Genomic DNA, 22,156 nt, shown 5'->3' with positions numbered 1-22,156 from the left:
GGGATAAGTGGCGCCCAAGTAGTTATGTCTGCTGGTCGTAAAACCCAAGGTCGAAGAAGGTTCTCCTTTTTTTCGACTCTTCGTACTCTAAACTCGTAAAAATAGGTATTGCTTCATCTTGCCTACATGCGGTTTTGGAGAAATCATGCCACCATGTAATGCATGCCAGTTTCGGCCAGCAGCTGGAGCAACTGGTTGCGGCTGGATTCCCCACTTCGTTGTTTGTACCTGCTCCAGAGTCGCTACCTAAGAAATTGCGGGGGGGGGGGGGGGGGGGGGCTGCAGTGCAAAAAAAGACAGGCCAAATGAGAGGGCGATATTCATTCCGTGCCTTCATCAAATATCCCACAATCTAAGAGGGGCCCAGTGATACGACACGCTTAGGGTGTTTTTTTTGCACCTAACAAACTCGCGCAATTGTGCCCAAGGGTTGCCAACAAAATTGTACCCAAGCGCATTTGCTCAGTCAAATACAGGAACAAATATATGGAATGTACGATGGGCGCTGTGTAAAGGAAGGATTCCGCTGACGTGCTGCGAGGTATTCGTCGGCCGAACGGGCCGATGTGTAAATGAAATATTGGGTGAGCATGCTCGGTCTGTACGGTCGACAGCTGGGGGGCACTTGGCGCTTTATTGCGCAAATCGTGGATGTCAGCGCGACTTTCATCACGTCACGATTGCTGGAAGTGTTTGTGGGGGGGGGGGGGGGGGGGGATCAGACGGCTACCGAAAGTTTAGAGGCCAACACAATCAAGAAGGTGTCTGGGCAGCGTGTAGGCCAAACATCGGTCCTTCTACATAGCGAAGAGATATGATATCCGGACACGTGCTGTATTGGCCACGCTGGAGGTGAATGCTGTTGTTTACTTCGGTGTTAATTATCAATAAAAACTTCACTTGAGTATAAACGCTTGTCCTGTGCTCACCTTCTACTTTTCTGCATTTGTTATGCCCTATGTCGAATCTACTAAGCAGGAACCAACTAGCACGCATCGCCAGCCTAAATATTGGTCCAGTGCGTCGAGAAATAACATTTTACGGGATATAAAATTACCCAGTCCTGCGAAGAAACTGCCAATCTTTTTGCAATTGCTTATCTGCGCAACAACCACGACAGCGAACTGCGACTTTAGAAGTGAAGGAAAATGGGAAAGGATTTACCAAAAGCAACCCATAATTGTTGGGAATTGATAAGCTGTAAGTGATTAATTAAATTTTTGACTTTCGGTATCATATGGGCGTTCGCTGAAATTACGCGAAAAGTACAAACTATTGGACACATCGCGCTTCGCATGGCCAGTTTAGAAGCCTCTGGATTATTGTCTCAGGAACATTCTTAACCCCTCGCCGTCCCGACCAGTTTTCGGGACGGCCAGAAGTTCAGCAGGAGCAAGAGGGCTACCATGTCGCAGGAAGTCGGGAACAGCATGACAGCAGCCGCCTTATTAAAGACCAGCGAAATCAGCACTCCACACCACTCCGTCGTCGTCGTGGTCGACCTCCATCACTGTCAGCTTTGCGGCACGTCCGGCTTTAGTTAGCTTTGCCGCTTTGAACCTCATGCAGAAGAAGCACGTTTCTGCTGTTGCTATTCTAATGAATTTGGTATATTGAGCGTCTGCCTAATATCTGGTCTTAATGCGGACACACTCGGTAACTAGATGCAAAAAAGCAGATACATTTTGTTTTATTTTATGTAAAACTCTAAACACCCATGCAACACCAGTGATTCCGCCCGAAGGTTGCACTGATGATCTCAATAATTGTTTTAATAACATACAGATAGGACCGGTTTGAAAATTTTTCTAAAACACACTAAATATAAATGCCGAATTTCGTATCATTTGCTGGCTTGCATGTGCAATTACTAGGATCTTGAACGCAGGGAAGGATGAAGTTGTCCATGAAGGGCTTAACTCTAACGAAGTACATCGGGAGATGGGTGACGTTGCATGGCAACTCGGTAGCGGTTATTAGTCCCATCAAGGTCCAGCGGCCATCTGCTTTCTTGTACACCAACGGGCCTCCACTGTCGCCCTGTTTAAGAAATGAAAGGGGAACATAATAAATTGAAGGGTTAAATCACGGGAATCCACGCAAAAGCTAATTTACGTTCGTTCACGCTTAAGAGGTAGCGCAAAGTGGGGCAGCCATTGCGCTAGTTTGGCGTCCTCCATTTTTGTGTCGAAGAAACCTGTTGCTCGTATTTACTAATCAATGTACCCTCATTGAAAGGTACTTGGAATGCACCGTGTCGGCATGGCGACACACGTCTAATTTGAGTTGTAACTCAAAATTGACATTAACGAATAATTGAGTGGTGGCATGGGTTTAATTTACCATTCCCAATATTACTGAAAGCAGTATAGGCGAACCCGTATAAACACCAAAATTCTAACGGATATGCTTATTGTGTTCTGTCTTGTTTGGCCAACACTTTTTTGTACGATACTCTTAAATCTTTAGAAGTTCTAACAATCTGTTCTAAAATTACTAATCAAAAATTCGTGCTCACCGCAAAGAGCACTGCATGGAAGAGCTACGCTGGGGGTCATGAAGAAAGCTTGAGTACACCTGGACTCCTCTTTGTCGGAGCTTGTTTCTATACCAAGCTCATTTCTAAACGGCCAGTGTAGTGGAAACAACGTGCTTGCTTGACCAGTTATACGTCTATTTCTAGCGCCACGAGAGCGGAGTCAGATGATGAGAGGGAGGCAATTAATTGACCCGGCGAGAGCGTAGCTTCCATTCTGTTGTCAGCTTATCGGTGAACGAAGTATAGGCAGAATGCTGAATATTCGGAGTTTGTTCGGATGCCTAGATGATAGTCGTGGACGCAGTATATCAGGACGAAAGTAATAAGAGAAAAAGAACAACAACAGAAAACAGACAAGTCACGGGACTTCCGGTCCAAAAAAGAAATATATCGAGGAAAGTAGTGGTTGTAGGGATAAATGTGCGGAATGACTGCGGGGAGGAGCTTCAGTTGTTCCGCCCCCAGCGCGAGCTTCCGACATTAGGCGACCCTTTGACGTTTCGTGCACATCAAGGGCGCGTGCGCTGCCGAAGCGCAGTGGAAGGCGCTGAGAGTTTGCCGGCAAATGGGCGTTCTGAAGACACTCCCTATCATTCTCATTCTGTCAGTGAGCACAATCGACAGCGTTCTTGATTGCTGACGCTAGAAAATGTTGCATTCTGAGTTTTTCAGTATTAATATTACCGGGACTGGCTGCACCCCGTCTTCTGCCAGATGTTTTTAGGGCCGTTGAGCTCATGTGAGCACCTACGTACGATATTTATATTCACTGCAGATGTTTTTAAATGCCTTCGAAAAGACAATCGGTATATTTAGCTTTTTAAGACTTGCCTTATTTTAACTTAATGGTGCATATCTCACTAAGAAATGGTTATCCTCACCGAGCATATAGATCCAAAGTCGTGCATAGCGCACACGATGCTTCCATGAAGGGACGTCTCGTTGTACATCCCTTCGCATTCCTCATTTGGGATTAACTGAACCCGGGCTTCTTGGAGCATATCAGGAAGTGTATTATTCTCATCATAGTACTCGTAATAATACTCTGTTGTGTCTGAAATATAAAATCAGGTGGAGGCCGAACGGTTAAGCTGACCATAATACATTCTTTGTAATTCGAACTGAATTTGGAAACCGTGAAAATGTTTCTAAATGAACTCTATCTTGCGAGATCGGTCTTCACGATTTGTGCAGGAGTTTAAAAAATAAAGAACTCAAGAGCGTTTGTTACTGCGAGATTGACTTTAGTATATCTGTATTTTCTCTCCAGGTAAAATTGCTTAACGTCTGTTTTACGAAGGAATCTTAAAGATATTAATTCCCTGGAGAATAGAAGCAAGTAGTACAAAGGAGAAGCACAAATTTTCAACAGAGCTCAGTGACCTGTGCGCGACTGGAAAATCCGCCTGGTCATGGTTGGTAGAGCGCTCCACTGCAAATAGAGACGTCCCTGGTTCGATACCAGGACCAGAAGAATTCTTGAAGTAGCGCAAGAGTTACCTAGCTGTGTTTGGAGATTTGTGTTTTTCCTAGGTTCCCCTTCGCAGGGATTATTAGCGTTATTATTGTTCAGCTCGCTTGCACCTTTGCACTAATTACATTATTATCAAAAGGAATCTTGTTAGTTATGAATAAGAATATACTTCTTAAACGTCGCTAAAAAGTAGGGTACCTGGATTTAACCCCCCGGATATTAAATGAGGAGATCATGAGAGTTTGAATTCTGGAACACCTTTCGCTACGTGTTCAAGGCGAGTTTCATCATTAGAACCCTGATTTTGAGTTTTCAAATTAAGTTTCTTTTAGTGAGCTATACTATAAGTATTATATGGTTACAGGTAGTGTATCCCTATATCTACAGTTATTGTTTTTAGCATGGAGGGTATCACGGAATCAGGCTCTCCATGACACTAGAATGCCAGTATAGGATGAGAGAAATACGTAGTGAAGGTAAAATTATTTTTGTACTAGATATTTGGAACGTTTCTGCCCCAGAAGCATTGAACCAAATGGATACGTGAACCTAAGCTGTTAGACGCTTTTATAGCAAGCCAATACCGCAGGAACATTCTTAAAGGGGCACTGACACCCCAAAGGTCGTATAATTTGTTGTTGAAAACGATGCAAGTTGTAGTCCTAGAAACGCAAAAAAAAAACCACGACGCGAAAAAAAAAAAGCCTACAAGCGAGCGCGCCTTTTTTTTTTTGGCGCCCTTCTCTCCCTCGTCTCACTTCCTCGTATCTTTTTATTTGTGGCGGCACAATATGAAATTTAGACGATTTGTAAGCAACATTTCTTAAATATTTAATAAGGATAATCGTAAAACATGTCTTTTTAACGCAATTGCGAACGCACTACGGCCTTTGTTTTGGAAATACCGAAAATCGGAGTCTGAGGTAGCGTCGCCTGCTGGGTTTGTATCATCCCTCAGTAAGCATGGCGGAGCTGGCGGCGCACGGCATATATGGCAGTGAGAATGATCGGTGAGTCGTGGAATCGGACGTAGTTCTCTTTTTTAAATGCCCGATGACCTCTCAGACTTCGAAAAGTAAATCTTCAAGCGGTCACAACAACCGCGTTCGGTATCTGTTTTACCGTAGTTTCGGTGGTAACTCCGCCGGGGCAGCCTTTCACGCATAACCGGCGCGACGTGGCCTCTCACGTCGCTGACAAAGTCCACTGCGCGTCCTCTTCGACCTCGCACCGTTTCAAAGAAATTGAGATCGCTGAAAGGGACCTAAAATAACCTCAAACTCGAAAGTGAAGCGTCGTCTGCTCACAGCAGCAGGCGGCGGGCACGAAGAAGAGAGTCTGATCGCGGAACGCGGGCGAACACGACACTTCGGGACGGGATGGTTTGGAGGCGTGAAAGAAACTTGAGTTGCAGGATAATTCCATCTCTGACGTCACTGCACTAGCGCGGATCGCGTGGGAAGCTCAAGTTCGACTTTGGGAAATTGCTTTTTTACTTCACAAAAGCTGAGTTCCCAAGTATCGAGGATTGAGGATGATGTCCAGGCATCGTTTTCAATCATTCCGGATTATGAAGAATGTCTTATTTTGGCATGTTAGCGCCCCTTTAAGCACATCTGAGTACATCGGTATACCTTACCTTCAGTTACTTCTTGGGATTTTTTCTCGGAGCCGGGGTTTACTGTCGTCAAATCTTCTATGGCATGAGACCCGTCTACATCTTCAGACGAAGACTGATTATTCCACATGAGCGCTGCAGAAAGGTGTGGAAAAAAGATATTGATTAATGTAGCTGGATTCGGTGGGTGCTAGCCTTTAAGAGTGCATCAACATCGTTAAATGATTACAACATATTGTTGCGAGTGTAGTCCCAGGTAATATACATGTATAATTATAAACTATATTTTTAATAGTATTCATCAAAGCATTCAAAAATCAGTGTGCCGGGGACGTATGCGGAGCGAAGGCGATTTTATTGTTGTTTGGCACCGTACATCACAATTGCCCTCTGCACGTTTGATACACACGGTGAGCACTCTAGAATACAGATTATAACCACAATGTATTTAGACGTTCTGTAAACCAATGCCGACAATTTTTAGAACAGTTTTCGGAGATTTGGGTTTTGCATCGAGGCGTTGGCCAGCATTGTGTTACACGAAAAAAAGTCAGTGAGACCAGCAAGCGACGGCTCAGTTTTGTTACGGATTTAATGGGTTCGCATCACCACTGCTATTCATAATGCCATGCCATTTTACCAGTTAGCAAATAACACCTAAATTACGTTTTGTTTGCTTTTTTATTTTATTTATTTTTTTATAAAAAAGGATGAATTCTACTCGATCTACGCGTATGCCGAAATCATTATCCCAAAACAACTGCCTTGGAGTTTCTGAAGAAATACAGTATTTTTATTTATCTGCATAAATAAGTGAACCATAAATTACTTTGACAGGAATTTAGCAGTCTCAACATTGATTTGCTGCCAAACCCTTTGATTTTGTTTTTTGACGCTATAATCACTGTAGCTAATGCGAACGCGTTCATATTTACTATATAAATATCTTTTATCGGGTATCCTTCCTAAAAAAAATGCTTTCATGAGGTAGTTTCTTACGAACTTTGCCGTTCCGAACCGTCACTCTCATACAAAACAGCAAGTAAGCTTACGTGATGACAAAAAAACACGCTTAAAAAGAGCATGTTGCAAGAAAAAAAAGGAAAATAAAGTGTTAATGGTTTATGTAACATTTGAAACATTTTCTTAGGAGCGAGTATTAAATTGTAATTTTTTTTTCATGATGAACCGCTAATTTCAAAACTGTAGTAAAATTAATATAGGTGCTGCTCAACCTCACATTGAATTTCTAATGTTTTAAAGAGTCCCTTCAAAGCAATACAATAGTTTAAATGCAGATTTTATGTATACTATAAGATTATAATTTAATGGGCTCTTCGTGGAAGCGTAACAGTGTACTGGAAAAGCGGTTTTAGTAATACCTGAAAAGTTTAATACACTGTTGTGCCACAAATAAGAAGCAGTGTCGTAATTTCGTGTAATAAACGTACTTCTCCGCTGCATCGCATCCGGTCCTAAGAAGTCGCAAAAAGCTTAAAATCCGGTCTGGTCTCTCTCAGTCTTACTCAGCCGCAAGAGTGTGAACGGCACTTTAAGCGCCGTTCACACTCTTGCGACCAAGTAAAAGCGAGTGAACGGGTCCTAACTGTTAGCTAGCTATAACCTAATCTGTTTTTACAGGGGTATACTGCAGCGCCCAAAGAGATTATCACCGGAAAGCTAACAAATTATTCCAAATCATTGACGTTATGTAACTGTGTATCCGATTTCATTCTTGAAGTATTGTTGCACAGAAGGATTATATGAAACGTCAATTACGTACAACGTTTACACTTTTAACTTCGCTATCTTGATCGGACATTTGCGAATTAATGTATGACTATACTCCGTCTCATCGTACGATGGAACAGTGCTACAGGCTGCTGGGTCCAATAAGGAACCAGATAAAGCCACGTGATTTGTTTTCTGACTGCGTACGCTTGCTACTACTGAAGACTACTGAAGGGACTAAATATCATCTCTATGCGATGTGACGAAGAGAACCCGGGATAAGAACCAGTGGCCATTAAGAAATGAAGATGAGTCGGAGCGAGTGTTCGACAAGGGAGCCTATGTTCGGACTACGTGTGGACGGGGGATACGGGTCCAGGTGCGTTCACAAAGATTGGATTGGATTGACTAAACGACTTCCGCCCTCCAGCTGCTCCAAACAGTTGACATCTTTACGAAATATTGCATGGATGTCTATGAGACTGAATACCGTGTACCTTTCCTTCACGAATATCAAATAGCGTCCTTTCAAAACAGAGAGCCATTTGCGAAAAATTAGTGCTTTTTGTACTATGCGTATCGAAAGTTCTCTCGCGCACTCTTTTGAAATCCGGATGCGCGCTTTGCTGAGGTCGTGCCTTGGCCTTCGAGCACCAATTCATCGCAGGTTAAGATGGAGTTTAGTACAAAACTTACTCTTTTCTATTTTAGTTTTGTTTGAGTATATATTATACATCAGTATTAACCAAAGGCACTTTTGACAGAAATACCCTGGCCTAATTGAAATGTACTCATGCTTTCGTAGTAGCAGGATGTTAAAAAAAAAAGTCGTGGATGTTTTTTGAGTACTTTGTAAATCCTAGGTACGTTCCCCCAGAAATATTTTCAGTGGAATGTACGCCGAAGAACTAGATTTCATCACCTAACGCTACAAGTTAAATATTTATAGATTAAGCGCAAAGGAATGGAATGTGTTATCTCGTAAACTGCACATGGTAGCACGTCCAAACGCCCACTGCCATTTTCCTGCTATTACTCCAGCTGAGAATTCGATTAAGGTCACATTGTGTAATGGTGTATTCTGAATAAATGTCAATATTTCGGTAAACCATAAAGTCATCAGTGTACAGCCGGAAGATTGAAAAATACATCATTTGGGAGTTCAATAATAGGGATTAAAAACTAGAGAGGTCCCAAAAAGAAAGGTTTTGGTTTTTCAAGAAGAAAACGCCAACGCCGGGAAATACCAGCGGTGGCATCAACTCTTTATGATTCCTTTCCTTTAACTAAAATTGCCGTAAAGTTCCAAGAGAACTCACGCCCCCGAGTGGGAACAATATCCGAGAGGAATCGCACCAAACGCAGAATTCGCTGTACCGGCAGGTCTGACAAATGTGGCAGGCGAATTTGTAGAAGGTTACCGCGCGTTTATTGCACCATAAAATTGCACCTGCTGCGTCCGCAACCTGCGGTATCCTTTCCCGTGGCACAGGTGTTCGTAGTAAATTCCCGCGTGTTTATCGCATCGTGAAACGCGAATTTGCCGTGTCCGCGATCTGCGGTATCAGTTCCCGCGTCACGTGGTTTGTAGCCAGTGCCAGGGTATTTAACATTAATTCTTTATGAAGTTTTGCTGTGCCACCGTTAAAGATAGCCCACTCCATGTTTTCACCATTTAATTCTTCATTTTGAGCGGGCGTTCTTTCGGAACGTTACGGTACACGCAAGCAGCTTGACACGATGTGGATAGACAGAAACCTCTAAAATGGTCGTATTCTTTTATAATATTAGCCTTAGGTGTTTTGAATGGCAACTTTACTAGTCGCTCTTACGTTCAGTGTGTCCCCATCCAGCAACATACATGGGAACCTCACTATCTGGATTGTCATTGATGTCGGGCAGACAAACTGTTTTAAGTGTCTCTGAACAATTCACATGTCTTTTCAGTGTTATGATGGCAATGTCAGTCTAAAAAAGAGAAAGGTACAAGTGATTTGATATAATTCTAAATATAATGAGAACAATGTTACATACTTTCAGATTAGGATATTGCGATACATAAAAATTTAATTTAATATTAGCCCTGTGCATGAAAAATTCGGCGACATTCAGAATAATAAAAGTTTTAATTGGGCAATTCTGGAGGAGGATAAAACTTCAATATTTTGAATGTTTTCCAGAATTCGTTTATAGCCCTAGGGATGAAAGAACCGTATGCGGTTTATTAAAGAGGCATAATTTATACTAACTATTTTTTGCTCTATTGATTCAAATTCCACGAGATGATGCAGAAGAAGAGGATAAAGCCAGAACAAAACACGTACGTACTTTTTAGTGTCGTCAATTAGACAGCTACCAAGCACTATTTGAGCAATAGAGAAGTGTGAAGTAGGAAACAAAGTTTTACAGAAAATATTGAAACAATCATTGCACATTGTACTTAGCAGATTTTTCCACATGAAGGCAATGCATTTATGTGTACACTCGTGATACTAATTTCAGCTGTACTCCAGATTGCCACTCACTTTGCAAGCTCGGAAAACAAAATAAATTATTTACGTTCGGCAACAAGCCGTGGTGCGCTAAGCACCATTCTTTCCGGACGACACGAATTCTCGCCAGTAAATAAGTTGTTGATTTTGAGTTTGGCAACCCTGGAGAATTTTTTCCAAGCCCATTTCCAAACCCCTTTTGACAGAATAGTTGTTTGATCGTTATTGTTGATTAGAGGATGGATGGATTAATGGTTAGGCTATTCTAACAAGTTCTCAACTCACATAATTAAATAAGTTTGAATTGTTTTTTTGTCAAGCATTTTATCATATTATAGTCCTCATGAAAATGTTTTTATAATATTTACACAAGGAATTTATAGTAATATTAGCTTTTTATTACACCGGAAGGCTGCTGGCTTTCATTGGAAGGCGCGATATTCTCAAAGGGTAACGAACAAAGTAAAACTTTGGTGGTAAAGGCATGGTGGTTTACGCAAAACCGGTTCACACCCTTGCGTTTTTCTGGAACCATGGGCGTTGTGCAGACTTGCGCTCTCTTGTGACAAGACAACACGGTGCCTGGAACTCAGGCGCCATTTATGAGATAGCACTGAAACTGCATTTAACTAGTGTGAAGGTTTCGCAATATTTGCGATATTAATTGTATGCTCTATATACAAGAAATTGTCCTTCACAACATTATTAAACGTATGTTAAGCTCAAGTTGAAAAAAAGATGTACAAGTAAAGGGAATATGGGAACATTTTAAGCGATCCAGGGTTCCCGGTTTGTTGACGTCACTGGTCAGTTAATGAAAAAACGGTTAAAGTGCTGTTAAACTGGTCAGTGTGTTCTTTCGTCATAAGCGAGCACAATTGGGCGCACAATGTTGTTTAACACACTTGGCTGCAGTCAAACGCAAGTTCGGAAACCAGCCTATCGAATCTGCGCAGCGTTACCTGAATTTAGTAACTGCCTCAATAGGGCATACGAATCTCAAAACATAGCCCTAAAGCTGCCGTAAAACCAACGAAAATTCCTCTCTATGCTTCCAGAAGATCTTACAAAAAACCTAGATTTGAGAGAGGGAGGAACTTGAAGCATGCGCAGCGTTTGCAGTTTAGTGGCGGCCACTTCTTGAGTGGGTTGGCTGCACGTCGGCGTTTTCGCGTCAAGAGCAAGATAGCGGGCGGAAAGGCGGAATTGCTTGCAGTCGACCAACGCTTTCCTTAACTCCTTGCACATTAATTGGACAATTAAACTTAACTCATAATACAAGTCACGTAATACCGAGTCACCAGTTTCAAGCGCTCTGGAATTCAGGCACGCGAAAAGCTTCATGATACCGGTGTCGCCGTCGGGCGGTTAATTCCCTACCACCCGAAGAGCGTGAACATTTCGGCGGGAGGTGCTACTTCGAACAAAGACTTACAGTGCCACGTGGCTAATGCAGGTCGCTCATTAAACTGGCAACGTCGCCCGTTGCAGCACAGATATGAGAGGTTTTATTATGTGACCCACCGAACTCGCTTAAACATTGCATCTCGAAATAAAGGATTCGAATGTCCACACACGTGTCAATTTTTCTGTTCTAGCCTTTTGAACATTTTTTGAGCTGTTAGATAACTGTCATTTTTAGTGTTCCTTTTAGCGGTAACGTCACAAAAGCATTTCATAATAATATATGCAATCAGCGCATCGACTTTCCCGAAAGTGCATAATGTATGTAGCGTTGACGAGAAATAAAGTGAGGTTTTCACAAACATATAGTATATGCTGCAGGAGCAGGTCATGTCGATAGTTATTTTTTAAATTTTGTGTTTTATAAGAATTAGTAATTGAGTAGCTCAGTTAATTTAATTAAGTTTGATTGCTGCTAAATTTTATTCACATCTTGTTAAGGTAACCATTTTTATGAGAGCGTTCATGCGGTCACTTGCCTCGAAAACGCCCTTTACAAATTGAGGGTGTATGCAGATGGTTTCAATTTCTTCCTTCAGTCCTTCTTTCTCTGCTTGCTTTCTGGAATAGCTCCCGAGCATAACGCTAAGGAATTTCTTGAATATGTGGCTGTAAATTGATTACACATAGCATTATTATTTCTGTGCTTACTCTCGACTTTAAAGGAACGTCATATAAACACCACGTGAGACCTAGTGCGCCCTCCTGATTGAATTTATTCACTAAAGAAAGCTGATCAGTACAAAAGTTTCGAAAAGACTCCATTGTACTCCGCCGAAGACTTACGCGTTTCACGTGACGTCAGCGTCTAGGGTGCACATGTGTTGCTCGTCTCAGCCACTGGGGGGCAGGACCGCGGGTGCAAGGATGCGCTCCGATGACGCATTGATACAAGCTTTTTTTTTTTTGAACTAATAAAGCAGGCGTTTTATAAGGCGTGCTGTTAGGAGAGCTGTATTTTTTACGTATACGAGGCAATATACACTAAAGCGCCAAGGACAAGCAAAAGATGTAGAGGCCAAGCGCTGTACTTACTATTGAAGCTTAGCTCACAACTGACCGTCAACTCACAACTGAAGTTTAACTCACAACTGATGTTTAACTCATAACTTACGTTTAACTCACAACTGACTTTAACTCACAACTGACTTTTAGGTCTGAATCGCATGTAAGCCATTTGGCGATCGTCGAGACTAGCGACAGCGATAGCGTCGAGAGTCAGCGACGAGCGACGAAGTTTCTCACTGTCTTTTGCCGCGTCGCTCGGTTTCTGGATTGCTAGAAAAAGTCGCTGATATCCTTAGTTACATGCTCCCGTTGCTTTCTTGCGGTTTGCCTCGTCGCTCGACTGACCGAGTGGCAGCGAAGCGGGTCGCCGTCGCTTGCCTCGTCGCTCAACAAATCGCTTACATGTCGTTTATACTTTATACTTGCAACTGACGTCGTTTTCGAGGCACGAGGTGCGAACTATGAGCCGTGTGCACACAACGGTCCGGAAAATACGGCAGTACTTTCAAGGGAAGTGTCACTAGCATTTTGCTTTTCTTGAGTTTCGTAAAACTGTTGATTATTGTTGATTTAAAGAAGCTATTTTAGACTGCTTTGGCATTGATTAAATGAGAACCTTACAGAATAGTAGATCTAAAATTGCTTACGTCAGACAGTGAGCACTTGTCAACACATGTCGGGAGGTTATCAGGGCTCCACCGCAGCGGTGTCCGTATACATCTCTAATTTCAACCATCCATGGCCATGCTCCGGGAGTCGCGTTAGTGCCGTTCAAAATGCGTTCACCTATCGCAGAGTCTGGCGTTGTTGTAGCAAGTCCACAATTCTCTGAACGAAACGGATTCGAAACGTTTTATAGGCAATGATTACGTGGAGTTAGTAGGAGGTAATGCTTTATAAAAAAACGAAAAAGCCGAGCGATACATTTGATTGAGATCCGGGATATAAAACAGAGTGCTAGCAGAGTGTTTTTTAGATGAAAGTGTTTGACTCTCCATGGTTAACTATAATTAGGAGCACGAACTACTTACTTGGAATCGTAGCGTCAGAACATAAACGAGATGCTGTCAGTACGCTGTGACTACAATTATTAGCCGAAACCTTAGCACATAAACAGAATAGAAAGCAAGTGAAGTATTCACTTTTTAACCAGAGCAGGAAAACAGGACGGGACAAGATTCTTCCCACTCCCCTGTTTTAAAATGTCAGTTTTTAAACAGCTCGTCTGCACTCTTGCTTTAACTTTATTAAATGAAGTATAGAACTATAATGTCTTTGCAAAACACTTTCAATGACGAGAAAAACGTTTGATCGCAATTGTTCGCCCCAAGTTCACCACATTAAAAGTTTATTAATTCCTGTTCATTTATTGTTTTTTTAGTCACCACCTGTATTATTCTGGTGAAGGAGCCGGGCACCGGTTGCCCCTGCAGCGTACCCCTCCGAGGGCCCGCAGGGCAAGTCCGACAACAAGCCCACGATGACCCAACGAAGACACTACCAAGACCCGATTAAGTCGCCGCGCCCAAGGCCAACACCCGGAATGGGGAAGTTTGCTACCCAGCACCTCCACCAGAACGTCACGGGTGGTGTCAAAAAGACCAATAGATAAACAGGAATAAATAAACGTTTAATGGGGCGAACTTGTGCCCAAAACAAAAAGAGAGTAGATGATAACAACAAAGGGTCGCGGGCGTCGAAGTCGGCCGAACAGCAGGATCGAACGCTGGGCATGACTGACCCCGACTCGCCACGAGGAGCACCTTATTTATCGGCGTGGGTTTCTGGAACATTCGGCCTAGAACGTTCGGCGCGTAGAACATTCGTAACACGATGAGACGAGAAAGTTCTCAAACATGCGATAACGAAAAGTAGGAAGAATAAATAAAAGAACTTTCCGCTACCTGGAATGAACCCCAGATCTTACACGCGACCATTCGGCAACGCACGTTCTCGCTCAACTGCGCGCGTGGCAATGTCTAATGTCTTGCCTGTGCAAATGGGGATGTTTGTAATTACACACCGATTGCAACCGCCGCTTCAACGGAATTCAGTGAACCAAGAATAATGCGAGCATATGCAGCAAGGCGGAGGAGGAGATGATTCTGCTAAAATGCAGTAATCACTAAATTTCGTTCCAGGGGCTAGTTACCTCAGACTATGCGTTTCAAAGCCAGTCTATGAGTGACTGAATGGAAAGCGTCGAATAAACAAGGATTAGGAGGGGGACAGAGACGAAGCGCATTCTCAACTGTAGGTTTATTGAAACAAACATTGACTATCAATACCGTCTATGAAAATGTTGGCTCAAAAAAAAAAAAAAACTCGTTATTTGTTAAGTGCAGTGACGGCGCACTAATACACAGACTCTCCCCTTACTCTCTTATGCGGAATGCCTCATGTATTTCTCGCGCTGCTTTGTTAGCGTATCTGGCCAGAACTGTTTCTTTTTTTTTACAATTCCGGGCCACATGGGTGCCTCATACAGTTCACCGCAAGATTGCCCGACTGGGACTGTTTCACTGACCAAGCATGTTCCCAGGCCCTCTCATCTTTGCAACTCCCCGTTTGGCCCACATACGATTTCCCGAAACTCATTGGTATGTTATATACCTCTGACGTTCCGCACTCCACGTATTGCTTAGCGTGTTTCTTTTAACACAATTTACCCTCTCCCTTTTCGTTGTTTATTTTTGAACATAGATGAGATAGCTTGTGTGGCGCTGAAATCACCACTGGTACTTCAAGATAAGCCGCCACTTTTTTTAGATTGATATATCGTGAATGTAAGGAATCACCGCCGGGTCTTGTTAGTTGTCCGAAAGGAATATGATCGTCATCTTTTTTCGTCATCTTGGAAAAAGGTCATCCGCTACTTCCCCCAAGAAGCGATCGGGGTACCCTCCGGGTTTTAGACGATTCTCCTGCGTCGGGGAGCTTATTCTGCTGCAGTCTATGAGCGACTTTTAAAGTAGAACGCTTTTTTCCTGCTTTTAGAAACTGAACTTTGGAAACTCTTTGGGATCTGTAGCGAGTACTATAGTTAGTCACTGATATTCTGCATTGATCACTAAAAAATTGCAGCTGATGAGAAACTTGTTTTGTAAAAAAAAGTGACTGATTACATCATCAGTGACGTCACTGGTGACGTTATCGGCATCCGCATTGCCATCGTCATCGTCACTGATGACGTCATCAGTGACGTCACTGGTGACGTTATCGGCATCTGCATTGCCGTTATTGGCATCCGTCACGTTATCGGATGCCGATAACGGCCGATAACGTCACGTTATGGTGACGTTATGGGCATCCGTCACTGATGACGATGTGATCTCCCCCAGGTCACGTAACCCCGGGGGGGGGGGGGGGGCGGGCTCGCGCGGTGCATTATGGGACATTTCCCATAATGCACCGCGTGGTTACGCCGATGGCAACGGCGACGCCGACGCCGACGGCGACGCCGCTCAAGCCGGAAACGGGCGCCTAAGAGCTGCGCTCTAAACAAAATAAGACGCGAGGAACATAATAATTATTGATCCTTCGCATTACCTCGTGACATTTCTGGTGGAGGTGTGGGGGGGGGGGGGGGGTACGAAACCAATGAAGGACGCCTCTCCGAGGTCTCGCTGCGGAAGCCGAATCCCGGGCTCAAGAAGACCGTCCGTGCAGACTACCGAGTCCTGAGCAAGCAGCCACACCAAAGGTCAACCAGCCCAGAATTTGGACGTCTAACGGATTCGTGAACTTATTACAGAAGAATAAGTCGACGAAACCATCAATGAGCCCACTGGTCCTGCAAGCGAAGACTCCCGCTATTGCCTACGGCGTTGTTTACCTGCCCGTCCCCCCTGGTACGCCGACGCCCCTCGTACGCCGACGTCCCTTGTACTCCGACGCCCCTTGTACTCCGACGCCCTTCCACTTCAACCTCTACGAAGACATAAAGGACTGGATCAACCAGTACGAGCGAGTGGCCCGGCATAATAAGTGGACGCCTCAGCAATGCCTGCAGAACGTCTAGTTTACCATGGAGGGTACGGCGCAACACTGGTTTGAGAATTATAAAACCTCGATTACGTCATGGGACTAGGTGAAAGGAGAGCTCGGACCGACCTTCGTGAGTCAACAGCGATGGGAGAGCGCCTAGGACCTCCTTCGAACGAGGACAAAAGGCCCCAAAGAAGGCGTCACCAGCTTCGTTCGAGATGGCCTGCGACTGAGCGCACGTGCCGACCGAAAAGCCACAGACAACAAGAATCTGCGTGTCCTTACGTGCGGGGTGAGGGACGACATCTTTAGAGGCCTCGTCCGCGAACCCGCCGGCAACAGTCGTAGCTTTTGTCACGGAGGCAACGAACACGGAGCGCGCCCTCCAAGCACGCGCCTCCTACTACTCAACGACATGCAGGCGTCATTGCCTCCACGCTGCTTGGCGACGACATCGGTGGTAGTACCCGGGGCATCCGTGAGGTTATCCTCGACGTCGTCCGGAAGCAGCTTCGAAAGTTGCTGCCTGCGGCCAGTCCTCCGGCATCCCTCTCCATTGCTGAGGTTTTTCGCGAAGAAATTCACCGGTCGCTCCGACCAGAGGTTCCCATCACCATGGTGGCGCAAGAGGAGCCGACGCTGACCTACGTCGCCGTGACCCGATGGCCGCCTCCTTCTCCCCGTTAAAACCAGGTGCCATCTCGACGGGACAATCCAACGCCGCAGTAACCTCGACGCCAAAAACAAGTCCAGCGTGTCTGCCCATAGCAACCCTCGCCGAGAAAAGCCGAGGTGTGGCGAACGGCCGACCGACGCCCGCTTTGTTACCATTGCTTGGAAGCCGACGATGCTACGGAAGATGCCCCTACTGCCAGCTGGGTCTGTGAGGGTTTGCGCAGGGTGACCTTCGGCCACGCTGTGGGGAGAGACCTCGGGACGTCGACAACTACCTACGCCGCTTGACATCTCAAGCTGTCTCCTCGCCGAATATATCGCTCGCCTTCACCGCGAAGCCCTGCATCGCCTTTTCTTAGGTCCCGCCGGGAAAGCCTGCCAACTATGCCTCGCCGGGGAAGCGAATCGCGGCAACCCCTTGAAATGGAGTTGCCAAAAATCTCCGGTGGTAAGATCATCAATGAACGTCGGAGGGTCCTTACTCTAGGGACGACAAGCATCGAAACGACGATTCTGCAACGGTGCTTAACAACCTCACCATTGGTATCGACGGCAACGACGGGTCGGCAGTCGTGGACACCAGAGCAGGTTACACAGTTTTCAGTGGGAAGCTCTCTCGTCGCCTTCGGAAAGTCACGATACCGTGGGTCGGCCGGCAAATACGCAACGCCAAAGGACACCTCATCACTCTTGTTGGGAGGTACACAGCTAGCGTCGAAATTAATAAAAACTTGTCCAGTCAAGTTCGTCGTCCTTCAGGACTGTGCGAGAGACATATTTCTTGTCGTGGATTTCTTGTGTGAGTACGGTGCCGTGATCGACCTCGTAGCAAACAAGTTGAAGCTGCTGAAACCCGTTCTACGTTCCGGGGGATCCAAAACGACGCCAGCCGCCGTCTGAGTCATTGCGGACCACGTGAACCGGGTGCCGCGGTCGAGTGTGCTAGTACCCGTCGTGACCGATGCTGTCGACTGCGGAAAGCTTCATCTGGACGGAGACATCCAAGTACTTCTCCGCAGAGGAATAGGCGTTGCAAGGGGCGTAACAGAGCTGCAGGATGAACGTACTGTAGTCCTCGTGACGTACCTCCGACAGGAGGCAGAGCACCTCACGAAATGTGCCGTTGTAGGACACGTCGACAATGTCCGGAACGTCGCCGAAACCGCCGCGACCTATAATGAGCCGTCGCCATCTCATCCGTGCAGTACACTGCCGCCGCAGCTCGACAGTAATCTCAAGCTCAGTGCCGCGGAACGACGATACCTCAGAGACCTCCTTGTCGAATTCAGCGACTGCTCTGCAATCCAGTCGAAAGTGCGCAAAACAGTTGCGAAACATAGCATCGTTACGTACGACGATGCGCTCCTTGTGCATTGGCCACTGCACCCTGTCTCCCCAAAGGAAAGAGCATTCATGAACAAGTACAAAAGATGCTCAACGAGGACATCATGCAGCCTTCAAGCACCCCGTGGGCCTCACCAGTCGTACCCGAGAAAAAGAAGAACGGAACGCTTAGATTCTGCGTAGAATAAAGGCGGCTCAACGCGGTGACGAAGAAGTACGTGTATCCGCTCCGTCACATCGACGACACACTTGGCCGGCTGCGCCACTCGTGATACGTCTCGTGAACGGACCTGAAGAGTGACTACTGGCAGATCGAAGTCGACGAACGGGACCGAGAGAAGACTGCCTTCATCACGCCCAATAGATTCTGCGAGTTCAAGGTGATGCCCTTCGGACTGTGCACGGCGCCAGCGACCTTACAGCGCGTCATGGACACCGTACTCGCAGACCTCAAAGGCGAGAGTTCTCTCGTTTACCTCGTCGACGTTGTGGTATTCTCGGTTAACTTCCAGGAGCACTTCCGGCGCCTTCGAGCTGTTCTTCAAGAGGCCTGGACCGCCGGACTCACCCTCAACCCGACGAAGTACCGGTTTGCCTATGGCGAACTGAAGTTTCTAGGCCAGGTTATGAGGAAAGTAGATGTTTTTCCTTACCCTGAGAAGACTCGCGCCGTATTGACATCTCCACTTTCCATCAATGGAAAGGCCGTCCAAAGATTTCTGGGACGTTGCGCGTTTTACCGGTGGTTCGTTCGGTATTTCGCCAAGATTTCTGCACCACTCACGCACCTCAGAAAAGATGGCGTGAACTTTTAATGGGGAGGAGAGCAACACCAGGCATTTGACGAGCTAAAGAAACGACTGGAGTGGCCACCAATTCTTGGCCACTTCGTCCAATCGGTCAAAACAAAAGTCCACACGGACGCCAGCAATGCAGGACTCGGCGCAGTACTGGTACAAAGATGAGAGGGTACCGAGAGTGTGATCGTCATCACTGGACGGACGTTGTCCAACACGGAACGAAATTACTCGACGACTGAGAAGGAATGCCTGGCCTGCGTCGGGGCCATCGTAAAATTCCGCCCCTACTTATACGGGAGCCCTTTTGGAGTAGTCACCGTCCACCACTCGCTGTGCTGGTTAGTGAGCCAAAAGGACCTATCGAGACACCTCGCTCGATGGAGCCCACGACTGCAATAGTACGACGTGACCGTGGATTACAAGGGCGAAAACACAGCGACGTGGTCTATCTTCCAGAGCCCCCGTCGAGTCAGCCAAAGTCTGCGCCAAAGACGACGATGACGAGGATCGCTTTCTTGACGTAGTGGGCGTTAACGGCATGGCAGCGCTCCAACGGGACAATCCTGTACCTCGCGCACTGATCAATCACTTGAAGAAACCAGGCGAACGATTGTCCAAGCCTTTTCACGTGCCCTACCAACATTTGTCGACTGGAAAGGTGTTCTCTACAAGGAGAACTTCGAGGAGAGTAACTCGACGTAACCCCTACAAGTTTTCGAGCAGAAATCTTTCAAGCCTGCCACAATGATTCGACATCTGGTCACCTTGGCTACAGCAGGACCCTCGCAAGTATCCGAGAGGAGTACTTTTGGCCAAAGCTCCCAATGACTGCCCGCCTCCACACACGATCGCGCCACGAGTACCAGCGACGGAAGAAACTCCGTCGCAGCCGGCAGGCCTCCTGCGGCCGATCGCGCCCCCCACTACAGCGTTCTAGGATATTGGAAGGGATATATTTGGACCTTTTCCACCGTCGCCGCAGCGAAACTGTTGGATAATCGTCGCAACTGATTATCTCATCCGGCACGACGAGGCGAATGCACTCCTGTCGGGAACCGCTTTGAAGGAAGCCAAGTTCTTCGTTGAGTTACGCGGACAAATCACCGCCCGGTTTTTCTTCTGCCTCGGCGCTGCCTTTTTATTTTGTTTAGGAAGAGTTTGCCGATAAAACCTTTCATTTCAGTTAATTATTTATCATGTATTCGCCTCACAGCTTGACAATATGTTACAATAGTACTTATATGTGAAACTAGAAACGGTACGAAATTCCAGTGTTGATGTTTGATGTCAAACATCAACACTGGAATTAGAGTTGATGTTTGTATGTCAATAACATTTTCGTAATTAGGGAAAATAATTTTGAGTTGAACTTGCTTACAAGATACTTATAGGAAATCACCACATCGACTTCGCCTATTGGGGGTCTTCATTCTAGATCACAACAAAATCCAGCTGAACTACGTTGAGTATAGCATATTAAGCACAATGTAGCTGTATAAACTTGAACTTTACAATGGTTTGCATAATTGTAGTGATGAAAACGCGCTACGTCTCAATTACATTTCATTAACGCATGCTATATACATACCGGTTAAACGAGGAGAAGATGCGGAGTTGTGTTTTAAGTAGAAAATAATCAGGATCAATACGTCGGCTTTCATTTTACAGCTTCTCTCGAAAGGCGCGGGGCTTCAAGCAAGCTTTGCCCTTTTATTTAAGCAAAGAGCTCTAAATGAAACTGTTTGTCTGTTTTTTCCTCGTTAAATGTCGTGACGTGAGGCACTTGCCTTTTAAATGACGTTTGTTTACTCAAGGCGAGTGCAAAAAAAATAAAAAGAAAAGGCTGAGATGAACTATTGACATTTAGGAAAAGCCACACTGAATATTGGAAGGAAATAAACAAGGAGTTGCAGCTGACAGACTACGCAACCTACCACGTGAAGAAGCTTCCGGCGTACACCCATCTACAGGTTGCGAAATTTTAACAACGCAAGAAACCAACTCAACTGCCTCTTGCTAATTAAGCACGAAATTGGCAGGTCTCAGTAACGAAATAAAAATAAAAAAATACAATACCGCTTTGACGTGTGCTCTGAATGCGAACCTAATTATTTTGATTGTTTGTCAATTTATATATGTGATGTTTATAAGATGAACGCTTTGGTTTCTAGCCGATATGAAAACCGTAACTTAGATCCACGGAAATGTGAACTTTCGTATGGAAATTTCGAAACTGATTTGAATATGTTTTTATGCACAAAAAGAAACAATATTTACAAAACAAAATTGATGACATTTTTAATGAACGTTTCATGAACAATGATCGTATCACAAATTATATAATTTGTTTTGTTTTTTTTTTGCTTTAGGGCCATGGAGCGATTACTGCAATAATTTCAGTCTAAGATGATGGTGCATAAATACCAGGCGGCGCATGCTGCGGGATAATTGAAGAAGCTAAGCATTAAGCTGACGTGTATTTAATGTGTTACGGAAGCAACTGAAAGAGCTGGCGTCATCGGTTCGATAACAATCGTAATAATCGTGCAACCCAGCTACCCGGATCCGCGTTCTGTGTCCAGGGCCTGCGAAGTGCAGGAATACACGCGCGCGAATCGATAACTTACGTCGGCGAAGGAAAGCAGAAGCAGGGAGTGTTCGGAAAATAATAACATAGTGGTAGCTTCTGCGCAGGTGCAACGCGTTTGGGGGGTGTCCACAGAAGCTTCGTTAGATTTACCTGCATCTCTGGCACCGGCGCAGAAAAGTGTAGGGAGATTTACTTCCGGTCGTATCTCAATACACATACCGGAAGTACAGTCGCCGCGAAAATCCCGCATGCAGCGCGTCGAGCGTTGCCGCGTTCTGGGAGCCAGGCTATTGGGACCAAACCATTTTGTTATCAGCCGGCGACTGTACACTTCCCTACACTTTTCTTCACCAGTGCAGGCAGTGCGGGCAAATCGAACGAGCCTAGTGAATGTGGGAATTCTCTTGCTGCCACCCGCCTCGGGGAGTGACAAG

At 45.4% G+C, this 22,156-nt stretch overlaps 1 pseudogene; it reads right to left on the bottom strand.

Moving 5' to 3' along the window:
* Nucleotides 1–1,854: 1,854 nt before the first annotated feature.
* LOC121834266 lies at nucleotides 1,855–20,799 on the bottom strand (annotated as a pseudogene).
* Between the last annotated feature and the right edge of the window lie 1,357 nt (nucleotides 20,800–22,156).

Source organism: Ixodes scapularis, unplaced genomic scaffold, assembly GCF_016920785.2.
Source record: "Ixodes scapularis isolate PalLabHiFi unplaced genomic scaffold, ASM1692078v2 ptg000890l_1___fragment_3__unscaffolded, whole genome shotgun sequence".
NCBI lineage: Eukaryota > Metazoa > Arthropoda > Arachnida > Ixodida > Ixodidae > Ixodes > Ixodes scapularis.
The sequence above is the reverse complement of the archived record's forward strand: the minus strand, read 5'-3'. Positions and strand labels throughout refer to the sequence as shown.